Raw genomic sequence first — 25265 nt, 5'->3', positions numbered from 1 at the left:
AAAATTTGCATGTTTTTTGATCGCAATCGCAATAAAATATGGAAAGCAGAGCAGCAGCGATAGTGTTATTTTACATGGTTGCCGAAAAAATATTGTACGCAACACGCCCGAAAATGTATTTTTTGGACTCACAGACTTCCAGGACTGGCTTACGTTCGTCCTGGAATTTTGCTTATTCGTCCAAAAAAACCCTATTTTCCGGACTTGTTACGTAAATTACTATTTTGCGAATATATTCGAAAGCTTTTATTGTACAAAAAACAGCTTTCGTGACCATTTTCTAATCATAATAAGCTTTGTTTTGTGCGGAATTTTTAAAAAAAATCTTAATTGAAACTATTGAAAGGATAGTGAATGTTTTCAACACATAATAGTGCTCTTGGTCATAGCTCTAAAGTGAACTGTTTTCGAGAAAAATTAACTTTAATGTTGAAAATCATGCGGTTTTTGCTGTTGAGTTTTTTTTTGAAACGTCAAAAACTACAGGGTTAACAATTTAAAATTATTTTCTGAACATCTGAACAATGCTTACGAAAGCTGTTTTTTTGTACGATAAAAGGTTCCGGAAGAAATATTATCAAAAACCGACTTTTTTTTTCAATTTCAACACCCTGTATCTCGAAAATGGTGCATTTTGGAGGGTAAGTTAATAGAACCTTTGTTCCATATTTTTGGGCGAGCTACCACATCCTGAAGTCCTAGGCATATATGAAACACCCTGTATAAGGCACTTGAGCCCATTAAAGATTCTATGGTATTCGAGCCACAAATTGGCGTTCTGTGCGCTATCCATTCATTTGTTTCGCACTTTTTCGCGGGCACGCGGCGTAAACATAAACCGAAATCATTTGAGTAGTTAATATTCCAACCAATGGCGACTCGCATTATGTCACGTTCGACCAATCGCTACGTCCGTTCTTGACATCAGTGTCTATTTTTAGACGCGCTTATAAAGAAAAGCGCACATGGAGGTGTGTTATGTTTGAGTATTCCGATAGACGCGGGCGGGCCACGGCTGTATTGGTTTTGAACGAGCACATATGCGATGTATATTAACGACAAGGATTATTCTATGATTTTGTGTTTTAACCGGTATCTCGATGTTGCAGAGTGTCACAGACTGCTGATTTGTGAATTTCTTAAACTTATTTTCTGTGGTTTTCTCTTTGAAGTCTACTCTTGTGACAGGTGGCAAAAAACTAGGTAAATGAAGATGTATTTACCATTTCTAACAACATGTTGCCGACACACGTTGAGGTAGCATACCATCATATCCACCTGCTTACATGCACGAAAAGCTTTTGTCATCATTTCACTAATAAAATATTTCCCACAAATTGCTTTCATATTCAAACTTACCATTCGAAACGATCATAGAAGAGGAGACAAATTTGTGTTTCCAAAAGAACTCGCCGAAAGAAATAGTTTGAACTGAAATAAGAACTATTCTACTTATTTTGATCTTGAAAAATTGGAAGTTTTCAAAAAAGATCCACATTCGCATCACTTCTCATAAGTTCCCTGAGTGGCCGATAGCTTGAAAATATACATTGAACAGAGGAAAGAAAATTGATTTAGATACTGGAATATTTGAAACTGTAAATAAAATTTAACAAATCAAACATAAAAAAACAAGTAAACATTAATATAGATTGAGAGAAGCAAAGATAAAAAATATGTATCTATCATGTCAATGTTCTAACCAGTTTACCAACTAATGTACTGAATGGTAGAATAGCTTGCTCTGAGGAGCCCCAATGGTTTCCATGAAAGATGAATACTTCTCACAAAAAAAAAGGAAAATGCCAGAAATGAAGTACAATAATCATATTTTTATTGATTATAATTTGTAAGTTATTACTTACAACAAAAAATACTGCTAGGGGCTAAGTTAGCCAACTTATTTATTAAATCATACATCTTCCTAGATTTTCTGCCCCGATAGCAGTTTAAATTTCGAAAAACATTAAAAATTGAATGTTATCACAACCAAAAAACTGTATTCAAATTCATTGAAGATCATCAGTAATAGTTCCGTATCTTCCTTGAGGGAATGCATTTATTAATCCTTTTTTTGACTTTATTCAGCAGATAGCTTTTTAGCGTTCTTTTTGAACATCTTTTTCGAAATATCGGGAATATAGTCTCATCTCAATCCATAAGGATCAACTTGCGAATGAAGAATTCTGTGGTCAAATTCAATTCCGTCCATTCGTACTTGCGGTTGGAAACAAGATTACTATAAAACGGAAAAACTAAAACTTTCATCGTAGGTACGGATATCGAATGCCAAAGTTGAGTTTATCAATTTGGCAAAATCGGAATTCATGTTACCTAAATATTCGAAGTTTCGTTTTTCTAATCTATGTACCTTTACAAAACTATGAAATCGAATCATTGGCACGATCAAATATATTGCGATTGGTCAAGAATACCAGAAGCATAGAAAATTCGATTAAAATATCGGAAAAAGTACCTAATATTTCAGCAGATCGAACGAGACTGAAATTGTATAATATGTAAAAAAAACACCCGATTGTTCATGCTGAATTTCTGGACGATCGTATTATTAGAACAAGTCATTTAGATACTAACCGACAACAGTGACATCATGAAACTCGAGAAATCCTGGAATTAAGTCGGTGTTTTTCTCGAACTTTTCATTATTTAGTTTGAAAACGCTAAGTTTACCCAGAGTAGGTGAACATTAGGTATACACTCGGGTATAAATATCATATTGGGTGGATTGTAAAAGGGACAAAAAAAAATAGATGATATTTGAATGAAAGACTGGAATATGAAGATATGAAAAAATGAAGAACTTGACGAAGAAGTAATAAGAAAAGAGCTTACTAATCAGAATTTATCGGAATGCGTCGGATTAGTATTGTTTTTTGAAGAAGAAATTGAAAGTTGATTTATTAACTATTGAATCAGAATGACTTGAAAATAAAGTCTGCATTCAAATAATTGATGAACACGTTAAGATTTCTTTATCTATTGTTATAAAACACATAACACAGAATTGGTACAAAATGATGGATTCAAATCAAAAAATTTTTATTTTTAACAATAACAAATGAGGTGATGATCATGATCAAATGCAGATCAAGTTCATAATGATAATTAACTCTTTTCCGGCATTATTCAGTTCAATTTCTTACATTCTTCTTCAAAGGTCTTATAACAGTCGAAATCGAATCTGTTCATTTCGAAATTCATAATTTTATGTAAATTCTGATTATATCTTAGTCCTGGAGCTACAATTAATTGAACCTTTATCTCGGCAATATTTCAATTCGAATTGATGAGATTTGATCGAAACAAAATGTTGATAAATAAATATGACAAAAGTTGATAAGTTTCGGTACAGTGATAAAGCAAAATCTATTGAGCAATATGACTTGGTGAAACATATATCGCATCCTCGATTCCTTATATTCTTCAAAGAGGTTTGTATTTTCTAATCATTTCGTATTTGCATATTATAGTTTCGATTATTGTTCTTCTACATATAAGTATTTCGTGAAATATTCCCGAAAGTATTTTTTTAACGGAGGTTATCTTACGGAGACAAAATATGTTGATATACATCCCTTTTATCGCTTAGTTGGCACAACTGTTCATTTTGCTCATGAGAGTTTGAAAGTAATCTCATCTCATTTCGATTGTTTGCAGAGCTAAATTTTGTCAGTTAATTTCAAATGTGTTATGTGACTTTTTTCTTCATAGAAATATCGTATCTGTCTTCAATTTTGAATTGTGAATGAAATTTTGAGTGCCAAAGCGCTAAAAATGTTATTCAATTGGTATCGGGTTTCGGGAAAACCCATTGATTTTGCACCATGATGATAACGAATTTCTGAATAAAGACACAACTATGCTTATCGAAAAACCACCACAATTTTCTGATATAACTCCGCCCGACTTTTTCTCTTTTCAATACTCAAATAACCACTTTGAAGGAACTTTCAGATGATAAAAAACGAAAGACAAAAAACAAAGAATTAATTATTTTCCAGTTTATTTTTAAATAATGGTACGTAATGAAATGAATATATTATTTTATTGTTGGATCAACTTCATTTCGGATTTCTGATTTCTCCTAATTTTTCATAATTTTTGCTCTTATAGACGGTGCCTTATTAGTGTTTCGTATTCGGTACATTTTGAAACGAAGGTGGTGAAAACTGAAAGGCAATTTTTTTGCTATAGTTTAGTATAGTGAACCAAAAACTGTGTCAATGATTATGGAATTATCCATCATAGTCCTTCGCTCCTAAAAAGTTAGTACTGCATAGTAGGTGCTATTTTCGGTTTTATTACACTATTTTCCCAAGAGAAGTTTTAGTTCATGCAGTAACAACGCAAAACATATATTTGTAAGTCCTGAAATTACTTCGGAACCAACTCGAATATCTACACCAAAGGACCCCGCACGTTTAGTACGGAAAATGGCTTTCCGTGAATTTGGCTGAATTTTTGATATGTTGTAGTTCTTGATGAACTGATCAGAAAAGTCCTCAGCCACAAAGCTCAAAAATGGACAGTTTTCGAGATATAGAGCTTTGAAAATGGATTTTTTGCAATTTTCGGGGTTTTTGCTCATCAATCGGGGAGCTCTCATTTCTGGTTTTGATGGAATTTTTATGTTCGGCGGCCAGAACCCGACTGAGGAATGATCTTCCTTGGTTAAATTAGAGACCGCCATCGATAATTTTTTATACACTGCTCCACATTGGCTATGAAATGAGATATAAAATCCAAGATCTTCCATACATCTTTTCATGCCACAAGATGACGCCAGAATAATTCACATGACCGAGAAACGACATATTGTGAGATTTTTTTAAGAGAGACCATAATATCTGAATCCTTATATATCTGATGTCCAATAATATCAAATATGTTAGCCGAAATGTTCATAACCAGGCATCGCGAGCTGTAATGGGGGAAAATGGGAAAATCATAATCATATATCCTCAGGGATAACAATTGTGATCACTATTGATGTCATTTACATATGATATGTGATTTGTTTCTCACAAATCTCGATAATCTGACAATGGGGTGCCAAGACATTTTCCTCAGAATATCTCGAAATTGATGATAGCATCTCACAGACAAACGAATCCGTGAAAATGTCTGCAGTTTTGATGCAATATAGTACTATCCGGGTAGAATATGGAAATCCAAGTGTTGGAAGCTAACTATGAATGGAACTTCCGATATTAACCCACGAATTCTTGAAAATAATTTTTTTTTTCTATGAACTTTTTGAACTTCGCACATACGAATGAATACTATCTAATAATATGATCGTTGGCAAAATGAATGAGTATTTCAATCAAAAACAATAAAATAATGAGAGTGACATTCATAATAATTATAACAATAATGATAATAAACAAAAAACAATTTAAAATTATATTAGCAATCACAACAAATCATTTAGAATATTATGATTCGAATCAAGGGCAAAATTATCATTATTGTTATTATTCATTATTCTTATGAATGTTATTCTCATTATTATATTGTTTTTGATTGATATACTCATTCATTTTGCCAACGATCATATTATTAGATAGTATTCATTCGTATGTGTGAAGTTCAAAAAGTTCATAGAAAAAAAAAATTATTTTCAAGAATTCGTGGGTTAATATCGGAAGTTCCATTCATAGTTAGCTTCCAACACTTGGATTTCCATATTCTACCCGGATAGTACTATATTGCATCAAAACTGCAGACATTTTCACGGATTCGTTTGTCTGTGAGATGCTATCATCAATTTCGAGACATTCTGAGGAAAATGTCTTGGCACCCCATTGTCAGATTATCGATATTTGTGAGAAGCAAATCACATATCATATGTAAATGACATCAATAGTGATCACAATTGTTATCCCTGAGGATATATGATTATGATTTTCTCATTTTCCCCCATTACAGCTCGCGATGCCTGGTTATGAACATGTCGGCTAATATATTTGATATTATTGGACATCAGATATATGAGGATTCAGTTATTATTGTCTCTCTTAAGAAAATCTCACAATATGTGGTTTCTCGGTCATGTGAATTATTCTGGCGTCATCTTGTGGCATGAAAAGATGTATGGAAGATCTTGGATTTTGTATCTCATTTCATAGCCAATGTGCAGCAGTGTATAAAAAATTATCGATGGCGGTCTCTAATTTAACCAAGGAAGATCATTCCTCAGTCGGGTTCTGGCCGCCGAACATCAAAATTCCATCAAAACCAGAAATGAGAGCTTCCCAATTGATGAGCAAAAACCCCGAAAATTGCAAAAAATCCATTTTCAAAGCTCTATATCTCGAAAACTGTCCATTTTTGAGCTTTGTGGCTGAGGACTTTTCTGATCAGTTCATCAAGAACTACAGAATATCAAAAATTCAGCCAAATTCACGGAAAGCCATTTCCCGTACTAAACGTGCGGGGTCCTTTGATCAAAATCGATCAATCGATCAATATCGAATTTCATCAACGTCAGAATAACAAAAACGAAATTTCACGTTTGTGCATGTTATTTCCAAAGAGCTGGTTCCTATGGATGAAGGATAAGTGGCTCCTTCATCCTTAACCAAACAAGTACGGACAAGTAAAAAACACGAGATATAGGATCCTGGGAATTTCAAGTTAGCGCATGCTCAACTTGAATCATTTATACGGAAAATATAAGATATTCTTATGGAATCATCTACGACCTAAACCTGATATCCATATCAAATTTCATTCAAATTGGATCATAATTGTAGAAGTTAGGGCTGAGACACTTAAGACTGAAATCCGTCTTGCGTTAGAAAATTTTGAAATTGTATACCAACAATTTTTTCATCCTGAAAGTTAAAAAGATTCCTCTTTTTTCTTTGTTTGACCCTTGATAGAAATAACAGAATGGCGAATGCGCATTTACGTGTGCTGATAATAGTGATAAGATAATCCATTTTGTTTGTAATTTCAAGACATTATTATTAAAATAATTCTGTCAGAATATAATCATATAGAGATTAATGAATCTAGCGGATTGTTCGGAAGTTTCTGCATTTCTACTAACGGGTGTTTTTTTTCGTGGTATATAACTTTAAGTTGGCATTTCTGTTCAAGATGGCGACCGATTTAACAGCTGTCAAGTGATTTATTCTCAGTTTGGTTTGGCAATTCATCATGAATTCACTCACGCCTGAACAACGCTTGCAAATAGTAAAATTTTATTTCGAAAATAATGTTCCTGTGCGGAATACTCATCGCGCACTACGTTCATTTTATTTTGTTTAGCGATGAAGCGCACTTCTGGTTAAATGGCTACGTCAACAAACAAAACTGCCGCATTTGGAGTGAAGCTAATCCTCAAGTGTATGTCGAAACACCGTTACATCCAGAAAAACTGACTGTTTGGTGCGCTTTATGGGCTGGTGGAATCTGTGGTTCCAAAAAGACGGCGCAACATGTCACACAGCTCGTGCCATAATCGATTTATTGAAAGACACGTTTGGTGACCGCCTAATTTCACGTTTTTGACCTGTGAATTGGCCTCCAAGATCTTGTGATTTAACACCGCTAGACTAATTTCTGTGGGGCTATGTAAAGTCATTGGTCTATACGGATAAGCCACAAACCCTTGACCATTTGGAAGACAACATTCGCCGTGTTATTGCCGATATATGTCCACAAATGTTGGAAAAAGTAATCGAAAATTGGACGTCCAGATAGGACTACATCCGAGCCAGCCGTGGCGGTCATATGCCAGAAATCATATTTAAAATTTAATGCCACAAGATTATCTTGCGGATAAATAAAATTCATGTCAATCGAATAATCAATCGTTGTTTTATTGCAATTTAAAGTTCTATAGCTCTAAAAAAACACCCTTTAATAGCAGAATTTTCAGAATATTGAATGGAGAATTTATAACTTATGTGAATTATTAGAAACTGTGAAATGAAACTTATATATATTACGTCGAGAAACCAGATCAAAAATTATAAAATCTAAACAGTCTTACGATGAATGTTTATATTCTATTTCTTTGGCCCAAAAATTATCGCAATGCTTCGAAAATATCAAAGAAGAGACGATAATAAAATTATAATATTTGTCTGTAATATACATATAGATATGCAATAACTAAATAAAAACTTATTTGTAATCAATTTATGGCTTTGCCTACCCAAAAATACGCATTCCATCTATCTATCAAATGTGGATGTTATTCAAAAACATGAAGTGCATTGGAACCTTGAATTCTTCTATTGATTAATTATGAATCTTCACTTAGGTACGAATCTGGTGACCTCAAAATTAATAAAATTGGAAAAAGTCTCAAAACAACCATTCCTAATCTCAACGAAGGTCGTTGGTGTATCTACCGTCTGAAAATATTAATGTACCTATTTGTTTATCGACATTATTCAGTTTCTGAAAGAATTGTGCATTAAGTGTTTGATGATGTTATTTGCTGAATGCTGCAAAAGTTTCATGAAGGTTGATTATTCTTGTATCTATTGGATTTCTTCTCATATGTCACTTGAGTTTCTGTATGACATGTGTTGAGTTTCTGTATGACATGTGTTAGCCACAAATGTCGTTGTGAATTTTAGTTAATAAGTTTCATTTCAAGTGAGTATGAATTTCTTCTAAACTAGGTAACTTTAATTTTTTTTTCAAATTGAAGGGAACTTATTTTTTTTTCAATTTATTTCGACTATCGAATATATTCGCAAAGAAATACTACGTCAACAAATAATGAAATTCGAATACTATGGGTATTACTATTTTCAAAAATCTTTAAAATTCTACTGAAAAAATTTAAACATTATTTAAATCCTTAACTACTTTTCTTTCCACCGATATTTCTCGTAAAAGTGATAATAAGTCGTACAATATAAAGCAGGAAAATATCAAGTAACTTAGAAATATTGAATTTGGGAGCATGATATTACAATCAAAAGAGGTTGCTATTTTGGGAAACCCTGTATAACGGCACCAACTCATGGAAGGATGTTCTGATGCATTCAAATTAGGATGAAATTGTTTTTCATTGAATTTTATTATACAAATTTCTGAAAAATGAATGATCTGTCCTTTTGTCATGAACTCTTCACTTTCATTGAATGTATAATATTTTTTCCAAATAAATATTGTGTTCTTTTGTCATGAACTTTACACCTCAATGAAAAGTTTGCGAGTCTTGTAAAATATAGATAATATAGCAAGGAGTAAATTATTGAATTTGGAGAAAAAAATAGTAAAGGTTTTTCATGTGAACAATTTTTGTTACTTAAATATTGTAGTCGTTTTTTGCAAATAACCGGCAAAATTTCGATTACATTTCCTTTACGATATTTTGTGGTTCGGAGGATTAACATTATAGAAAAACAAAATTATTTGAGACCAATCTCGGCTCAAAATTCGAAAATTTGGAGCAAGCGCGCAATAATAAAATATTTATATATATGCAAAAATCTGAGCTCTACTTCCGAAAGACAAAGTATTGCTCTCGTTTTTCATAATTGACTTCTATGAAATAATAGTATGTATTTATGCATATAACTGGAATCACCTCTACATATGTAAGTCTGACGAAAAATGACCTCATACGCGAAGAAAATCTTATGTAGGTATAATTGTGTCTTTACACTTGATTTTCTTTATTTCAATTGCTCTAGCGGAGTCGTATCCGTAATTAGAGGCTTAGAAACATTGAAATTCAAATTTTATGCGCGTATGTGTTCACACAAATTGTATAAATTACAATCTGAACTCTGCGCGGTTTGGAATCAAAGAACTAGGCGTGATATGCATGAAAATTTCATGATACAAATTGTGCGACATACACTGGCTAGAAAATGCCGGTTGAAGACGGTAACACGAGGTTTCTGGAAATTATTCGACATATACTAACGGACAAAGAAACTGCAACACCCAGAAGGAGCTGTAGAAATTTAAATTTTTTTATGGTAAAACATAGATAGTATAACAAGGAGTAAATGATTGAATTCGGAAAAAAAAATCGTGAAGGTTTTTTCATGTAAACAATTTTTGTTACTTGAATATTGTAGTCGTTTTTTGCAAGTTTTTTAAATTTTACAACAAACCAGCTGTTCGAGGAGATCCATGGAGGAGGATGTTTAGTTGTTGTTAAAACGCCTAGAGCACGTGTACGCGGAATTTATCGCCAGCTAAGTGAATTTGAAAGAGGTGGAATCATTGGTCTACGGGAGGCGGGGTTGTCATTTCGAAAAATCGCTAACCGTACGAATAGAAATCCAACTAATATTGTAAGATGTTGTCAAGCGTGGTTTGATAATGCCCAAAATCGAAGAAGAGTAGGAACCGGACGTCGAAGTGCACAAATGAAGTCCAAGATCGACGTCTAAGACTTATGGCCATTAGAGACTGATTTGCGACAACTCGATCTTTGGCTGATAGTGGTTAGGGGAACAAGGCCATCCTGTAACTGTCCGAATGGTTTACCGTCGGATAAGGTCTTTTGGACTGCATCATTATCGACCCCATCTTGTGTTACCTCTGGCGGGTGAGCATCGCCGGCAACGATTACAGTGGTGCAGAGAACGTCAACATTGAAATGTGGAATGGCAGCAGGTCGTATTTTCTGATGAATCACGATTTTTTTTCGGTGTACATGATGACCGAAGAAGGGTTAGACGACGTCAGGGAGAAAGACGTGAACCTCAGTTTGATGTTGAGCCTCATGTACAGTGCATCCCATTTTGGGTGAGACAGCCAGGTTTTTCGCTTGTTATTTAAGATAGAGCCTTGCGGTTTTCACGTTCCTGTCCTACTTTTTCGTGAAACTCAAGTTGGTCTAATCAGATTGTGCATAACTGTTTCCGTTCAAAAGATACAGGGTGATTTTGGAAATTGATACTTTTCGGACCCCTTCTTTATCTCCGAAGTTATTAGAAATAATGCTGAGGTAAAAACTACTTCTGAATCAGAATTCTGCGTAGAATCCAGTGGCGTACTCATTATTTTTTTTCGGGGTATGGTTTAGAAGATTCAACACAAACTAATGTTTTTTTAAATGGAACACTATGTGTATCTTAACTTCGTTGAATTAGTTATTTTTTTCCCTTCAAAATGATATATGACACTATGTAGGTAGGATGTTCAGAAATGTTAAAAAAACACTAAAACATCAAATAATGATGATTTTTTTGTTAATGGGCAATGGATTTACCATAGAAAAGAAGAATCAATAATGATAACAATAATTTATAGCGATGACAGCTAGATCAGATTGGTTTTTTCCCTCCAATGCCTACTTGATAAAACAATGCTCCCAAATGCATAGTAGCCATAATAACAACAAGGATGTTTGTGTCATCAATGACCTACTACTTTTAAAAATCGAAAGTAATAATCCTCTTATTGAAACAGAAAATTCATGGCCCATTTACAAAAAATCATCATTATTTGACGTTTTAGTGTTTTTTTAACATTTCTGAACATCCTACCTACATAGTGTCATATATCATTTTGAAGGGAAAAAAATAACGAATTCAACGAAGTAATGATATATAGGGTGTTCCATTAAAAAAAATATAGGTTTGTGTTGAATCTTCAAAACCATACCCCGAAAAAAAATATTGAGTACGCCACTGGATTCTACGCAGAATTCTGATTCAGACGTAGTTTTCAGCTCAGCATTATTTATAATAATTTCGGAGATAAAGAAGGTGTCCGAAAAGTATCAATTTCCAAAATCACCCTGTATCTCTTGAACGGAAACAGTTATGCAAAATCTGATTAGACCAACTTGAGTTTCACGAAAAAGTAGGACAGGAACGTGAAAACCGCAAGGCTCTATCTTAAATAACAAGCGAGAAACCTGGCTGTCTCACCCAAAATGGGATGCACTGTACACCGGACAATAGGCGTTATGGTATGGGGTGCTATTGCACATGCAAGTAGGTCACCTTTAGTCTTTATTCGAGGTAATATGACAGCGCTGCGTTACCTTCAAGAAATAGTGGAGCCATATATTCTCCCTTACCTTAACCGTCTCTAGAATCCAATATTTCAGCAAGATGACCTAATATTGCCGGAGTTAGTTTAAACTTTTTCGAAGCGACCCATGCGAATATTTTGCCATGGCCGCCCAGATCCCCCGATCTTTAGCCCATAGAACTTGTTTGGTACATCATGTGTAGAAAGCTTGGAAGTTTACCCTAGCCTCCACGCACTTTTGCGGCTCTGAGACATAAAGTACAGGTAGCTTGGGAAAGTATCCCTCAAGAAGAAATAGAATATCTTATTGCATCAATGCCGAGACGTGTTGGGGAATGTAAAGATAATCGCGGTAGACAAACACATTATTAACAAATTTATGAAAAAAAATTGTAAACCCTTCTTTTTTCTCTCCAAATTCCAATCATTTACTCCTTGCTATACTATCTATGTTCTACCAAAAAAAAATAAAAATTAAACAGCTCCTTCTGGGTGTTGCAGTTTCTTTGTAAGCTAGTATATTTTCTGCTCCAGGTGGATGGGTGTGCTTTTAAATAGTTTCATACCGACAACTAAAGAAACAAAACTCACAGGTTTGACAAGGGCATAAATTATAGACGTAAACTCGTTTTGGGATGGAACATGCATAGCCAAAATCATAAAGAACGTATAATGGTTGTACTGTTTCTTGCTCATTCATTCTCTGGATGCTATATCGTATGAAAAATTATGCGACTTTCGAATTGATCCAGCCATTTCTTTGTGATTTAGTGAGAAGGAATACTGGGTGGGCTGGTAAATGATTATTGAATTCGAGCAGAAGTAAAATTATGATTTCGGAGTAGGTCAACACAAGCCTCAGGTCTCAAGTAACATTAATAATTCTTCTTCATTTACTTACATTATATTGATCTATGAAGAATCAGCTATTTGCGGGATAGTACTTTTTTGTGAATAATACAAACAGGATGTTACATGCTTTCTTCGTTTATCTGAAGCCTATTTGGATGAAAATTTCATATAAAGCCTATTTTTTCAAGGAATATCTCTATATGCTTACAGTTATTGGTTTTGAATTCTCAATCAAAATCCATAATTCGATAATCAGGAAAAATATAGTTTTCAGCATAATAATAACCTGAGTTGAATAATATAATGTAGGAATAATTTTTTTTCTGATGTTTCTTTGAATTTATTCACTTCCTTCCTTCACTCACTTCCTCAAAAGTTATCAAATATTATCAAGCTTAGTTGCAAAGTGATAAACTTAAAGTAATCAATTTTTGTGAAAAATTTCATGAAACAATACCTAAAGAGGTACCTATTGTTTATGGAATCATTTCTAGCCAGCAGACCATTATAAACATTTATACATGGGTAGATTTTTATTGTTATATAATTAAATTCAGTTCATTGAAGAAAAAAATTATAATCTTTAAATTATTGGGTGTTTTTAAGAAGAAACGTTTCTATTAACCTATATCTTGAATCTCTCAACTTTCCGAGCAACTTTGAACAACAAGGCATATAGATTCCAAGAAAAAAAAAAGATTTCACAAATTTCACAACTTCATAGATAGAAATTTGGCAACAATAAATGGACATCACTTGATGTGAAAGATTTCCTCAAAGATTTCTTAATTTTTCATAAGGATATGGATTATGGAATAGATGCTTTTGAAACGCTCTTTCTCGAAATAGAAAATATTTTTGAAATCCTCATGTGAGGGTAAATTTTATATCTCTATATATTAGAGTCTGAGGAACGATTTCCGATGAAAGAAATGAAACATTAAATTTATTTAAAGTTTTCATTGGGTAATCACTTCAAACTTTTAACTTAAAATAACATTGAATAACTTGATCAAAAACGACAATAATTCAGATTAGCTGTTGAAAATGACCACTACAAATATCCATGAGGTTGTAAAATTTATGATGAAAAAACTTCAACACCCAGTAGCTCAAAAGTTAATCAATTCAGGATAAAGGTTTATAGAAAATTTTCTTCTGAAAATCACATAAGGAGTCATACTCTTTCAACTTCTTTTTTCGAAAAACCCTGATGAGGATCATTATTTGGACATATTTCAGGAAAGGCGTTCATCATTTTATCACTAGATTTTCTGAAATTATAAGATGTACCAATTGGAGATTAACGTATATATCTACTCATCAAAATTTGTTAGGTACTATTTGCGATTTGAATGGTAAACAATTTTCACATTATTTTGATCTTGTCCATCAATTTCTTACGAAAATAAAAGTTTGGCCCTCTGGCCTCTTCTCGCTCTATTTAATTCATGGATTCGTCCTTGAACAATTTTCTTGTCGATGTTGAATTTCAATATCGAAAGGATCTAGAGATGTAGGCGTGCTGGAACTTCTTCAATGTTTGATTAAGCCACGGAATTATACGATACGATCCGTATGTCTAGTAGCTATAATTTAAGAATTAATGGCTACAGAAGACCTCCGGCAATTTTTGATTCCCCCTTTTAGCAATCTGTTACTTCAATATTGAGCGTTTTGAACTATAGTAATAATTCATGTCTTAAAGCGATATTATCGAAATGTCAAATAACTCCGATACAATTAAACGCGAATGTAAATGAAGCAGAAAGCAGACAGAATGGTGTCACTCATGATTCATGTAGGTACGTAGCTTCGGAAGGTAAGGAATAAGGCGAGATCTATTTTTTTAATATTTGTGCAAGTTGGCCTTTATCTGTTGATTGCTGTGCTAGATGGCAGTATGCCTACTTCATAAGTCGCAATTTTTTTCAAACACAAGAATGGTATAAAAATGCTGGAAAACCTTATAAATTTAAATTCAGTAGCTTTAGAAGAAGATGAAAGAATTTTCATGTAATATGAAAAAAATAATTGGAAAAAACCTCAGAAGCTATCTTTCTTTCATGTCACTATTGCACCCTCGGATATCGAGTTTTTAAAATCGAACTGTTCGACAAAATAATAAAGGGTGTTTTTTTTAGAGCTATAGAACTTTAAATTGCAATAAAACAACGATGGATTATTCGATTGACATGAATTTTATTTATCTGTAAGATAATCTTGTGGCATTACATTTTGAATATGATTTCTGGCATATGACCGCCACGGCTGGCTCGGATGTAGTCCAATCTGGATGTCCAATTTTCGATGACTTTTTCCAACATTTGTGGCCGTATATCGGCAATAACACGGCAAATGTTGTCTTCCAAATGGTCAAGGGTTTGTGGCTTATCCGCATAGACCAATGACTTTACATAGCCCCACAGAAAGTAGTCTAGCAGTGTTAAATCACAATATCTTGGAGGCCAATTCACATGTCCAAAACGTGAAATTAGGCGGTCACCAAACGTGTCTTTCAATAAATCGATTGTGGCACGAGCTGTGTGACATGTGTGTGGAACCACAGCTCCTGGACATCATGGTTGTTCAATTCAGGAATGAAAAAGTTAGTAATCATGGCCCTATACCGATCACCATTGACTGTAACGTTCTGGCCATCATCGTTTTTTGAAGAAGTACGGACCAATGATTCCACCAGCCCATAAAGCGCACCAAACAGTCAGTTTTTCTGGATGTAACGGTGTTTCGACATACACTTCAGGATTAGCTTCACTCCAAATGCGGCAGGTTTGTTTGTTGACGTAGTCATTAAACCAGAAGTGCGCTTCATCGCTAAACAAAATAAAATGGACGTAGTGCGCGATACGTATTCCGCACAGAACCATCATTTTCGAAATAAAATTGCACTATTTGCAAGCGTTGTTCAGGCGTGAGTCTATTCATGATGAATTGCCAAACCAAACTGAGAATAAATCACTTGACAGCTGTTAAATCGGTCGCCATCTCGAATAGTAATGCCAACTTAAAGTTATATACCTCGAAAAAAAACACCCTTTATTTTTCAAGTGAAAAAAATAAGGACATAACATTTGTACAAATTCTAACTGGAGGGCTGTTCAGAAGTAATTAAATAAACGACAAGAAAAGCAAAGGACGACGGAAAACGTAATGAAGTGTAAATATTAATTTTTATGTGAAAGTTGGAACTTTTTAAACAAGCGGGTGGAATAGTAAATAACGCCCACGACTTGGTGGGCCTCTAGACTTATCGTTTCGCTGTCGTGGTTGTTTTGGCCTTCATTTCATTATTAAAATTCTTGAGGAGAATGCTGTTGTTGGTAAAGCTCAGGTTGCAACCCATTTTTTTATCGTTAGAGAGCGTTGCTGTAGGAACAATAATTGTGTTGTTTTAAGTCAAGGGTTCTCGTGCGGACCAAAAAAAACTTAATACCTACAATGTTGTTGATTGATTTGTGGACAATAGTTACATTGAAACATACATACCAGAGACACTTCAAGAAGAATTCTCAATATTTCAGTGATGATAGATCCGACTGAAAGAAGATTTTGGATGGATATAGGTATATTATAAAATATCAATTTTAAGCTTCCTGCAAAGTTTCGTTATGCGGGCATCATCAAAACCATAGAAAATCCAAAAGGATATCGAAAAAAATCTCAAAAAATCCGTAACAACTAGGTTGAAATTTGATTTATTCATATGAAATATTACTTGACAGCATAGAGTACGTAATAAACATAAATAGAGGGAGTATGCGCAATTTTTACATGACCCCAACATGGATAGATTACTTACGTTGTCGGATTGTGATTTATTTTCAAATCCACAATTTTACTATATCGTTATGAATGTATATTATATTGAATGAAATATATTTACTTGAGTGATTCCCGATTAAATGTACAAATTTGAATATTTGAAATCCGATATTTTTTCTAATTGTCGAATTAATAATAAGCAGAATATTTATTATTTTCTGTATCTACCTGCTGAAATCCAAGGTTTGGCAACTTTTGCTCTCTTAGTGTCATCGGTTGTTTCACGTCGTTTGGCGCGCTTGAAGTTTGTTTTCTGAATTTCTGATATATGTAGGCTGTATGACAAATTTTGATAGTTGGAGACAAAATTTGCTTACTGAAAATGACATATCCTCCCTCTATCTATGTTTATTACTCTGATCTTGATATGCATGCCAAATTTCAGAAGTATTGTTTCTAAGGTTTCAAAGAGCGCAATAGGCTCATGAATGAACAATCGTTCAAAAGCCCCGGAGGCCAGATCAGTGCTTTTCTTGACTTTTTCTTGACCACACCTACACTTATTGAAATTCTTGGTATTCATTCACGTCCCAGTGTGGTTTTACTGCATAGACAAATAAGACAATTGAATTGTTACTGAAATGATCCTCACCTAAAATTTATATAGTTTCAATGGAAATATGTGAGGAAAATAATATTTCGTCAGGTAATTATTTGCAATAAACTGAATAAATTCGAGAGTCATGACGAGAAGATTATTATTGATCAACGTCAAATAACGACCTTGAAATAGTAGTTACAGATTGTACCCCATAAATTCGAATAAAGATGAAAAAAAGTTGAAATTACAAATATTGTATTTATTATTTGTTTGTTTGTTTTAATTGATTTGGTCAAACTATGGGGTGTGAAACTGATCACAAATTTCTGCTGAAGACTGTCAAAATTGGGATTTGAGAATTTGGCCAACAAGAATTCCAGATCTTTCTCCTGTTGAGCGCGCTAGAGGTATTTATGATTCAGAGGATAATCTGTGCCGTATCCTACTAATTTATAATCGATTGAAACGTTAATCATCGGTACCTAACCTAGTGCGGCAGTGGGGGTTTCACCGATTATCAACATATCAATCGATAATATATTATCTATTGATACGTTGATAATTGGTACCCCTCCCTTCCCCTCACCATGGTAACTATGTTGAGGTACCGATTATCAACGTATCAATCGATAATATATCAGTAGAATCCCACCACAGGTTAAAAAAGTGCATAGCATGACATTTCAATGAAGTTTCGATTATTTTTTTGACCACTAATTTCAGATGTGTTCCGAGAGTTATATTTCGCGCTATTCTTTTCATCTCACTGATATGATCAAAAATTAGGACCAGATGATTGTTGTCACACTGTAATGTATCGTTTACCTGGTTGGTTGATATTTTTTCTGGTATCTAGTTTTGAATATGACGAATAGAGAGAAGAATGTCAAATTTGCATTAAACGTTTTTACTTGTTGTTAGCAATAAACATTCAGAATGCATTATGTGGGTGTAGGAGGGCGTAACTGCTATACAGTTGCTGAACAGTGATCTATTAGAAGAGTACAATTCACCAGGGGCGTAGCAGATTCGTCTATTTGACTTGAGAAAAGTTTTTTCGAAATACCTGAAACGTATTATTTTTATTGATCTAGTTTGTAATTATAGTGAAATATACTTAAAACATTTGAAAATAGAAAAAAGGCTTGTTTTAAGATTAACCTCAGTCAAGATATTTTTAATCATAAAGGTAAGCAGACAATATCTGCGAATGGATTTTGGTCTTATGGTATTGAATTCCAAGAAATAGGTAAATTTTATAATGTTTCCTCACATTAATTCACGAGATTTGGTATAATGAAGGGCAAGTAGATTTAAAATTATCAGAATTTTTTTTTATTTCACTAAGCGGTAAAGTAGTAGATTGACTACCGCTACTGCTCGCTACGCTCGGCTAGGAATTCAGCGAAGGCAATCAATCTACTTTGAGTCGAGTTAAAAATATAATTTTTTTTGCAATTGTTTATAATGATACATGTAGGATATTGTAAAGGGTGTTTTTTTAGAGCTATAGAACTTTAAATTGCAATAAAACAACGATGGATTATTCGATTGACATGAATTTTATTTATCCGCAAGATAATCTTGTGGCATTACATTTTGAATAATATTTCTGGCATATGACCGCCGCGGCTGGCTCGGATGTAGTCCAATCTGGACGTCCAATTTTCGATGACTTTTTCCAACATTTGTGGACGTATATCGGCAATAACACGGCGAATGTTGTCTTCCGAATGGTCAAGGGTTTGTGGCTTATCCGCATAGACCAATGACTTTACATAGCCGCACAGAAAGTAGTCTAGCGGTGTTAAATCACAAGATCTTGGAGGCCAATTCACAGGTCCAAAACGTGAAATTAGGCGGTCACTAAACGTGTCTTTCAATAAATCGATTGTGGCACGAGCTGTGTGACATGTTGCGCCGTCTTGTTGGAACCACAGCTCCTGGACATCATGGTTGTTCAATTCAGGAATGAAAAAGTTAGTAATCATGGCTCTATACCGATCACCATTGACTGTGGCGTTCTGGCCATCATCGTTTTTGAAGAGGTACGGACCAATGATTCCACCAGCCCATAAAGCGCACCAAACAGTCAGTTTTTCTGGATGTAACGGTGTTTCGACATACACTTGAGGATTAGCTTCACTCCAAATGCGGCAGTTTTGTTTGTTGACGTAGCCATTCAACCAGAAGTGCGCAACATCGCTAAACAAAATAAAATGGACGTAGTGCGCGATACGTATTCCGCACAGAACCATTATTTTCGAAATAAAATTGCACTATTTGCAAGCGTTGTTCAGGCGTGAGTCTATTCATGATGAATTGCCAAACCAAACTGAGAATAAATCACTAACAGCTGTTAAATTGGTCGCCATCTTGAACAGTAATGCTAACTTAAAGTTATATACCTCGAAAAAAAAAACAACCGTTATTTAGAATTTACTACAATTCCCACTATCTTTTTATTTTTCCTGATGTAGTGATAAATTAAAACGGAATTTGATAGAAATTGTTGGAATGGTTGGCTGGTATGGAAATGTATATGTCTGCGATAATTATAGTTTTATGAAATATCTGACAGTTTTTTGGGAAAATATCGGATATATTTATATTATAGACAGTGATAGCGACTTAGAAGTACTTACTCCTCCAGAAATAAGGAAGGGGGTAAAAAATTTTGATTGTCAGAAAATGTCGAATGTTTTATTCGCATTGACAAGGATCACTTTGCTGCCTAGGCCGGAAAAGTTATACTTTGCTGATTGATATGTGTCTGCAAAATCAATATTTGCTGTCAATCGGAAACAAACAAAATTTCTATATTTTCGAAACCTTTAATAGGATAAATGTAAAGAATTTAACATCTGTTTTGAGTCAGGAGAAACATGAAAGTATTTGTGAAAGTTTAGGACAGAGGAAATAACATCATGGTGGAACAAAGAAATAAGAAGTGTTAATCTAATGAAGAAATTAAACAGTTCGATACGGGAAGCCCATATAATGTGTTGATTTTCTTTCAAGGTTGATTCTGGCGAAAATATAAAACGAATAGTCTGCTCATTGTCGAATGAAAAGAATTATTAAAGGAAACCTTGGACACAGAGATTTTCTTCCAATTATTTCAAGCAGTCATAAAAACATCATACATCATATCATTAAAGAAGCCTTTCATATACGATATCAAACATTAATATGCAGAAATGTTCATCGTTACGGCCCTGTACTCAATCAGAGCGCACGTTCACATCTCGAGATATATTTTCTAAGGTTTGTCTGTCAAGGGCTCGACACAACAATAATACTAATCGCTAATAATAGAATCGGTGATTTTTTAATGAATTGAATTTTATGCATCGTGAAGTACAATATTATTTTCTATGATTACTCTTACCTGTTTATCCTTTGGGTATAAATTAGATACGGAAATTATGAATTCTGAGCTCGTGAGCTACAAATTTGCCCAGATGATTAATACAGGTAAGAAAATTCTTCGTTCTCTCCTTTTGAAAATGAATATATTAAACCAGTTTATCGCTCTATGAACCGGTTGTTTGATGTTTGGCATCGGAAAATGGGTTTGATACGGTCCATTCTCAGCTTCACATCGGGAATGTAACTTATAGGACTTGGATCGATCTTGAAACAATTACGAACTGATCCGGAACTGCAATTCCAATTGTAAACTAGTTGATTGATTTTCATGAGAGAACTTTTGCTTATCGATGACATCCTTTTGTGCTGTATCAAGAGCAATATGGAAAATATATTAACTGACAAAGAAACTGCAACAGCCAAAAGGAGCGGTTTAAATTTTGATTTTTTTTGGTGATAGATAGTGTAAAGCAAGGAGAAAATGATTGAAATTTGGAGAAAAAAACGAAGGGTTTACAAATTTTTTCAATGAATCTGTTTTTAATATTTGTCCACCGCGATTATCTATAGGTACATTCCTCAACACGTCTTGGCATTGATGCAATAAGATGGTCTTTTTCTTCTTGAGGGATACTATCCCAAGCTACCTGTACTTCAGGTCTCAGAGCCGCCAAAATTGGTGGGGGCTGGGGTAAATTTCCAAGCCTTCTACCCATGATGTCCCAAACATGCTCTATGGGCGAAATATCGGGGTGACTACTTGCATGTGCAATGGCACCCCATACCATAAGACCTACTGTCCGGTGTACATGACGCTCAACATCAAACTGAGGTTCACGTCTTTCTCCCCGGCGTCGTCTAACCCTTCTTAGGCCATCATGTGCACCCAAGGAGAATTGAGATTCATCAAAAAATACGACCTGATGCCATTCCACATTCCAATGTTGACGTTCTCTGCACCACTGTAATCGTTGCCGGCGATACTCAACCGTCAGAGATAAAACAAGATGAGGTCGATAATGCTGCAGTCCAAAAGACCTTATCCGGCGGTAAACCGTTCGGACAGCTACCGGATGGCCTTGTTTTTCTAACCACTCATCAGCCAAAGATCGAGTTATCGCAAATCCGTCTCTAATGGCCATAAGTCTTAGACGTCGATTTTGAACTTCATTTGTGTCCCTTCGACGTCCGGTGCCTACTTTTTTTCGATTTTGGGCATTATCAAACCACGATTGACAATATCTCATAACAGTAGTTGGATTTTTGTTCGTACGGTTAGCGATTTCTTGACAATATGTACTGAAAATAAATTTGAGATCACGATAATGTACGGCGCATTTGAATATTCTATACATTTGTATTATATTCCTACCGTTATTACAGAATTATATTTGCGTCTTGTTTTTTATATCGATGTGTTTTCTTTTTATAGTTTTGAGAGATATATTACTGTCTATCCATGTTTTTTACTTCCTCAAATATTTTACTTTTCACTACTAATTCACATCTTCTATATACCGTATAAAGTCTATGCTCAATACTGGATATTCAGGAATGCGAACCAGAGAATATTTTACGTGCCACCAATACAAAATACAATTATTTTTCTACATGGCCAATTCATTCACGACAAGCCACCAGAGGTGTTCGTTGACCTCCAAGTTGTAGTTTACCTGAATTAATGGAAAACAGTTGGAAATTAGGAATAAAATCACTGCGTTCCATCCTTACTTACGACCTTGTCCAATATAAACATTATTTCTCATATCACTTAACAACAAAACGATGGAATACTGAAAAGCGAGAGAATTAGCATTTAGATAGAGTGTAACTTGAATAATGAATAACAGGCGAGAAAGAAAGATGGATTCTCGATGATGAAATATCAGGAAAGAAGAAGAAAAAGCATAAATCTCTCGCGATATTCTACGCTCGTGTGGATGACTAACAATCGATTATTTATTCAAAACTATAAATAATAGCATAGTAAAATCGTAAATCGAATGGGTGAGTAAGTTATAATTATTGCCACTTATTAGAAACATCATCAACGTGACTAATGTGACGTCACTGAAGCCGCACAACGTCACTAAATGGTCCAGTCACTCTGTGGTTTGGGACGCAGATTCTATGAGATATGCATCCGGTTTAGACGTCATACTTAATAATGCAATTTATCTCGATGAATTTAGTGTGAATTTTAATCACATCAGATGTTCTTGTTTCTAACGATGACGAAACGTTTGCAGTGCCTGGGTGTATTTTTATACAAGGCAGTTTGATCAAATAGAAGATTGTTGAATATTTGCATGACTAAAATGAGGTTAAAACGTTTGACAAAACATTTTCTGTAGCAATGAATTACAATATTTATTGGATGGGAAATTAGACACTTGGAAATTATGTATGGAATAACACATCTGGATCTGGTAAATGGCCTTCACTGCTTTGCTGGCACCTGCTTGAACATTTGGCGAAATTTTCAATAATGGTCTGCAGACAAATGCCGGTATGCATTAATGCAGCGCAGCTCTTATTCAGCTTTTAATGATTCGGTACTATAATGCTTGTTAACACACCTCCAGTGTTTGTCTTCAAAAATCTGCGCGGCTATAAGATTCCAAAAGTGTCAAACCTAAAGAGGGGAAGATGGCATTTTGGAAAAAATTCGTGACAAAACTTCAATCTTCTGCTGGTGCTACGATAAGTGGTACCGTCCTGTTGAAAACGCAGAACAAACTTGATTATCACAGCATGATAAAGTTCACCAAAACCTTTGATACAAAAGCTGGATCGTTTCGAATAAAAAGAGTCTAATGATGCCTCAAACCATAATGTAGGTACACCAAACAATAGCACGTGTTGGATCTGTCTTTTGTGAATTCAGCAGTTGCGTCTACCAACTAATCCATGTATGGACTCCTTATTATTCAATTCTAATTAGTGGACTTCTTCTGTCAAGTAACACTCCATGTTTAGTAACTCTCATATGTCACATATCTCCAAGTCTTGACATATTCAATTCAAATTTTGACCTCTTGTTGATACACAACTGGAAATATTCGCTGAAGAGAAATTCTATAGCTAGGTAACAAAATCTTACGTCTTATTGAACCTTTTTTATTCTAACGTAGAAACTTTTGCCTTTTCAAAAATTATAAATCACAATGTGTTTTTCAAAGACCTCTCGAATTTTTCTTCGAAATTAGATTTTTTTCTTAACTATTCTTGCTCTTCATCGAAAAAAATATGAGTTATTATTAATAATTTTTTTGATATAAGGCAAGTTTTGCTCGACAATTACTCTCATTTTTACTTACATTGAATTGGACGTGTTCATAATCAATTGGGTGCTAATTTTCTCATTCCATCTTATACACTGTTCATAAATAATTAATGCTGATTTGTGTATATTTCACCCTTTTTTTCTTGAGAGAAGGTGAGATGTGTCTTATTCATTATTATCGATGGATTTTTCAATAGTTCCAATTCTTTCCCGATAATTCAAGGTAGGTTGTGTTCAATTAGAATAAATCATTTGTATTTAAATCTGCTAACAGTGTTTGTTTCTGGAAACCTTGAGGAAAAGCATTCTCTCTGTTGGTGCCAGAGTAATACAGGAGGATGCTCATTATTTTTACGAGCTAGTACCAACCATCTTTATTATTACTGATGCAAATTCGTATGATCTTCCAAGATGAGGAGCTGTTTCTAGGCAACCAGAGTACTTTTCAAGGCTTTTGGATCAACAAGTAGCTTTAATTTAAATTCTTTGATGAATCTAAAAATTAATTGAAATCGAACATAGACATAGTTTTATCGTTATGGTCAACATAACAAAACCCACAATATATTTGAACACAAAACACAAAAGTATACGAAAGATCGAATAATAAATAACTTTGACAAAATAAATTTTAATTGACGGCAAAATAACAATTTTTCAGAAATATTGGAGAATATTAAAAGCCTCAAGTTTCTTCAATTATCTATATCACAATTTTTAATAAAGTGGATAACGTATAAGCGAAGTGAAATTCCGGAATTTCAAAGTAAGTTTGTTGATGATCTTGGTATCATACCTATTCATGGTAGATTCCATGGATTTTGATGAGGAATTAATTTCTCTCATTCATTCACACCTTCTTTCATTCACTTTTTTTGAGAAGTTCTCCATCTAAACATTGACTAATTCTTGTTATGCATATGAGTTCAAAGGATACTTCTTTGAAGGTGTAATAAAATGATCTTTTTCTTCCGATTATTACTCGAGGTGAAAGATTCTTGAAGAATAGAAAGATAATATTGGAGAATTTCGAAATTTCCTTCGAATCTCTTTCTGTTGTGCAATCAAATTATGGGATGTGGCGTGCCGCGTGTGGCTCACCTTAAATGCGGATTTGGTTTTCTAGATTTATCTTTGAACTAAAACTGTGATAAGGTTGAAGATTAGATGCGTTTTATTAAATGTATTCCCAGGAATTGGTTTTCAACAAAACTTTCATTTCGTAGATTTTCTTGGGAGAATTGAGTTTGAGAATCAAATCACAAATTTTCTGCTGCCGTTTGAAAGTTTCATCAAGTATCTGAACCATAATACTAAACGCAAAACGTTATAATTTTTTTACAATAATGGTTCATTATTTCCAATGTTCACATCTTT

At 34.1% G+C, this 25265-nt stretch overlaps 1 protein-coding gene across 1 annotated transcript in view; it reads left to right on the top strand.

Moving 5' to 3' along the window:
• Positions 1-973: 973 nt before the first annotated feature.
• LOC123684895 (activating transcription factor 3) overlaps positions 974-25265 on the top strand; it is an 82889-nt gene continuing 58597 nt past the window's right edge. Inside the window, exon 1 of the mRNA XM_045624399.1 lies at positions 974-1203. The gene's annotated coding sequence lies outside the window, so the exon portion shown is untranslated. The remainder of the gene's footprint in view (positions 1204-25265) is intronic.

This window comes from Harmonia axyridis, chromosome 7 (assembly GCF_914767665.1).
Source record: "Harmonia axyridis chromosome 7, icHarAxyr1.1, whole genome shotgun sequence".
NCBI lineage: Eukaryota > Metazoa > Arthropoda > Insecta > Coleoptera > Coccinellidae > Harmonia > Harmonia axyridis.
This window is presented reverse-complemented; position numbering and strand designations above follow the sequence as displayed.